We start from the raw sequence: 5,052 nt of genomic DNA, 5'->3' as shown, positions 1-5,052 counted from the left end.
CTCAATCAGTTGGAGCGGAGATTTCAGGAAGCATGACGAAAGCATGATCAAGAAAATACACATCGGCAATGGCAATTTGAAATCGGTAATCCTTTGTGTTTCAAGATGTCGAACCAACATTGTAGTTCAAACATCTGAAGCTACACTCTGATCGTCATTAAATGAGAAATTAATGCTCCTGTACGGCTATGCCCGTAAGAATAGTCGCAAGATGCACATTTTATAAACCAAGTACTGATTCTGACATTTGTCTTTTCCGAGAGTTTTTTTTTTCATTTCCATTTTTTTATTTTTTTTATTTAAATAAGGTGAGGTGAGATGAAACGGGTATTTAATGCGTGTGTTTGCGTGAGTGTGTGTGCGCGCGTAAATGCGTGCGTGTGTGTCTGTTTGTACTAGTCCGGATTTATGATGAGTTTATAGTGCTATCCCACTGAGATACCATGCCGCAGTTTAACATGAATACCCCACCCAGACACAGCATACTGCCTCGGAGCGGACCTGTTCTTGTAATATCTCCTTAATGACGAGCGCCAGGCAGGGTAACAACAAGTACCATCTTTAACGTCTTTTGGTATGACGCGGCCAAGGGTCGAACAACGGATCTTTCGTTCTCCGAACAGAAGCTCTATCTGCTCTATCCAATATTTGAATGAATTACTACAAAAGAAATTCCAAACAGCTTATCGTTAGTACGTGAGCCTTTGAGTCATGCTTCTTAAAGTCGACTTAGCCTACAATTAGACAGAATATTTGTGAAAAGAGTTGGATTTTAACTTATTTCTTCATTCAAGGCAACGTTTCGGTATAGGTGCTCGTACCTTTATCCAGCAAGTCAAAACTGTTTTCATTTTAACTATAACTTCTTAGATGTAAATTCCCAATCGTCAGCGCCAGAGCATAATTAGTGTCAATTATTTCTGTAAACAGATCATAAGCCGTAAAAGGTAAACGAGTGATGAAATGATTTATAATGGATCACTGAAAACAATTGATGACGACAGTTGTTCGCAAAAAGGGTTAACACGTCCTGCCCTAGCGGTAGCTCCTCCCACTCACACAATTGTCAGTACAACAGTAAGTGTAAGTTGAACATTCCGAGGTCATAATAAGGGATATCATCACGTATCTTGTTTACAAACCACAGGTCGTATTTAGTAAATTCCTCTAAATGTCTCACCAAGGCCTTTGACCCGTGAATATCCGGGCAAGAATAGGTCTTCAGCAACCCATGCTTGCCGTAAAAGGTGACTATGCTTGTCGTAAAAGGCGACTAACGGGATCGGATGGTCAGGCTCGCTGACTTGGTTGATACTATGTCATCGATCCCAATAGCGTGGATCGATGCTCATGATGTCGATCACTGGATTGTCTGGTCCAGACTCGATTATTTTACAGACCGCCGTAATATAGCTGGAATATTGCTGAGTGCGGCGTTAAACAACAAACAAACAAACAAACAAACAATCCAAGGCCTTTGATGGTGAAAACTACACGGAAAAGCCTAATTGAAAAGCCTAGTGTACTTGTGGTGGGACATGTTCGGGAGCTTTAATGCAAAATCAACTTAGATCTCTGTTGACAATAAGTGTTAAACTTTTTATTAAGTATCAGCAATTGGGTTCAAAGTGTTAGCAATATTAGAAATAAAGTAAGTATTTTAGTTTTTGTTTCTGACACAAACTTGCATTTCATTTCCAGATTGTGAACCTTTCAGCTCCAGATGAGATGCCACTTAACGATGATAGGTTATATGTAGATGTATAGAGATACAAGCGACAACATTCCAACATGGATGTGAACATAATATTGGTGTACGTCTCTTAGAGGAACATACGCCTGATGGAGAACTGTCAAGAATATTTCGAGCATGCCCCATCTTTCTAACATAAGCGTCCCCAGTCCTGACCATGTCCAGCTTGTAGTAATTTGAAGGTCATGCTATAAAATGCTCAGGATAAATTTATGTCAAAGAAAAATGTACTCCTGTTAATTGCAAATGAGGTACACAACCGTCCTTCCTGTTTGTGAGTAGTGTTTACAGTTCAACGGTTCAACACTACTGTACATTCATTTCTATATGTTATGGTCCTCGGACATTAAGGCCAAGCTTGTTATATGTCCTGAGAAAACGACAAAGAACATATTTTAGGGCTTAAGGGATGGGTGTGATAAATACGAGGTGGTATAAAGCTGACATGGACACTATATAAACAGGCCAGTCGGGATACCACTGGAGTATACAGAGAACTAATTGCTCCACACAGCCCCGAGGTAAGCATCGCACATGCTGAAGTATTATCCACTTTTTATTTATGTTGTAATGTAGATATATTATCACATTATGTAGACATATAATTGTGTTGCTATTTGTATATGTACAGTTTTTTCTATGACCCATGCGACTTATTCTGGTATAGATGCTGGCTTGACTTAGGTCAGAAGTAATTCCACATTAACTTTAGGGGGTGCGTTTGGTGTACAAATAGTGTCATCATACCCGATGTAATTCTCAAAGTAGATCAAAATAGTAATATCAAAATTAAACGTATTAACAGAAAATCATTCGACAAACGATATGCAATTTCATTAATTAGATTATGTTATGTTGAATATAATTACAACGACGTTTTATGAGCATAAAACTTTAAATAAATTGCAAGTACATGTTGATATTACAAAAAAACTGGTTTTGTTCAAAAGCTTGCATTGCATAATCGTAATTATACCATCAATTATGGACAGCCCTTTGGAATTACATGCATGTTTTTGTTCTCATTGAAACAAAGTTTGTATTTTCAATTCTTCTTTAAATCCTGCTAGCCAGTTTTTTGAGTGGTTGATGAGACTGATACGGCAGGACATTCTTACCCTTTTCACCAACACCTGGTTCCATTACCGATTTTCAGTGAACCACTCGTATAATTGTCAAAGTTAGTTTGCCGTTTTCGCACCATGAAATATGTTTTTGGTTGGGTAATTGAGGCTGGTTATTCTCTGGTGTTGATTTTTTACATATTTTACATATATTTGTTTTATATATATTAGACATTTAGAACTCATTAAATATCTGTTCCTCCTGTCAACAACCGAGGGACACGATCTCTTAACCGCGGTACAGAGTTGCATCCCTTAGGCGTGCCAGAATCCTATAATCGTGGGTTCGAATACCAGATTAGCTCTGCATATGATGCCTGGTTTGTCAGCACCATACCCGAGGTCGTGGATTTCACCTCAGTGGTAAATATCACTTTCCACACACAAAACTGACACTCAGTGATATAACTCAATCAATGTTCACAACGCCGTAAATCCAAACTCATCCACACAATTGGGGATAAACCATTACTTTCTCTTTGAGATGTGGAGATTCTATTAAAACTTAATTGGTACATTTATATGCATTGTATTCGTTTTCGTTTCATTTTAGTGACAAGATGAAGGAAGGGACGATGCTTGTGATTGCTGCGATGGCACTGTGTATGTTGATGACAGTGCAGTCTCAAGGTAACAAAACAACATTTCTGAAACGTTCCATTTGCATTCAGCATATACTCCGACAAGTACTTTATAAACCCTCTTTGTTTTTCTGTCATAGCCATTGACAGATTTATAGACCAGGATGCAACTTAGCGTAGCTTCTTAGGTTTGTCTCCTGAGGGCTGGTGGCGTGTCAGGTTTCTTAGAGATCTTTATATACTACTCAAAAGAATTTAAGGAACATCTGAACATGACATATTAACTATGGTCATATGAAAACTTCGGGTGTTCTTAATACAAAATCTGTGTCAAAGAAAAACAAAGAGGGTAGGATATGTGAATTTATGAATCGCCGTGATGAGATCACCCTTTTAATAACAATACATCATTATAAAATGACAGTGACAGGATTGTTTTGGGCATAAGGTGGTCCGTAGAATGTGGACGTCGCTAACACTGTGTTGCTACATTCTGCAACCTCTACTCTACTCCCGCTATTTTTGACAAAACATTAGTGATGCATAGATACAAAACGCGTATTTCGCTTATTATATAAGTTTATAGATACAATTATTATAATAAAACGGTATCTAACGGGGACTCGTTTAGTAATCTATATCTAAAGCATGTATGCAACATTAGTGAGTGAGTTGGGTTTAACGCCGCTTTTAACAGTATTCCAGTTATATCACGGCGTGTAAGTTTAATGTGGGAGGAAAGCCTGAAGTGATGCAGGTCTCAGACGTTTACCACTTTGGTGAAACCCACGAGCACGGGTATGGTGCTGACAAACCTAGAAACATAATCGGGGCGAACCGGGATTCGAACCCAAAATCATAAGTTTTTGGCGTGCCCAAGGGACGCAACTCTGCTCAGTGAATCTCGGCACCTTAGACGACTGGGTCACCCGTGCCCCCGCCACAAATACATCGGATGATAAAGCAATGCAGTTGAATGTATGTTATATGGGATTGAAAAACCCAAATAAAGGTCGAAAGACCGCGGAAATGGTGCCGAAATCTTCTGAAACTGTACCAGCTGATCCCGAGTTAATCAGATCAGATGACATCAGTGTCATGAAATAGAATTTTCCCATCAACGATCAAAGATATCACCATTGGGCTCATAATAACATAGGAAGATACAGACGTTTATGGCGTCTGGGCTAAGATGACAAACAGACGCAAACAGTGGAACAGATTCGCATCCTACACTATTTTGAGTCCAAATTCGCTTCAATCTCATTGTAAGCTCGGCTTTTATAGGGACACGGCAAGCAGCGACAGGACGTCAGCCTCCAGTGGGGATGTATCCTGGAAGCTTTGGTCCCCTGGACTCGTTCATGCGACGAGGCAACTACATGAGACCGCAGCAGCAGTATCGCCCACCGCCACAGGCTCCAATGATACCATGGTGGTTACTGGCAGACATGGACTTCTCCTTCTGAAGCAACTGTGTCTCTTCCCTTTAGCAACTTGTATTCTCTGCATCAGATAGGATGTGTTTCATGGGTCAATTGTAGTGACGTGATGACAAAACTCCGTATCGATGAATAAAGACAAATACAGTTGA

At 39.6% G+C, this 5,052-nt stretch overlaps 1 long non-coding RNA gene across 1 annotated transcript; it reads left to right on the top strand.

Moving 5' to 3' along the window:
* Nucleotides 1-2,192: 2,192 nt before the first annotated feature.
* Nucleotides 2,193-5,052, top strand: LOC124131131. Its single transcript, XR_006860607.2, has 3 exons — nt 2,193-2,274; nt 3,431-3,507; nt 4,746-5,052. It is a non-coding gene; the product is annotated as an uncharacterized LOC124131131 (long non-coding RNA).

The sequence above is a fragment of the Haliotis rufescens genome, unplaced genomic scaffold, assembly GCF_023055435.1.
Source record: "Haliotis rufescens isolate VD_foot unplaced genomic scaffold, xgHalRufe1.0.p SCAF_10, whole genome shotgun sequence".
Lineage (NCBI taxonomy): Eukaryota > Metazoa > Mollusca > Gastropoda > Lepetellida > Haliotidae > Haliotis > Haliotis rufescens.
Note: the sequence above shows the minus strand (reverse complement) of the source record. Positions and strands in the feature narration are given on the sequence as shown.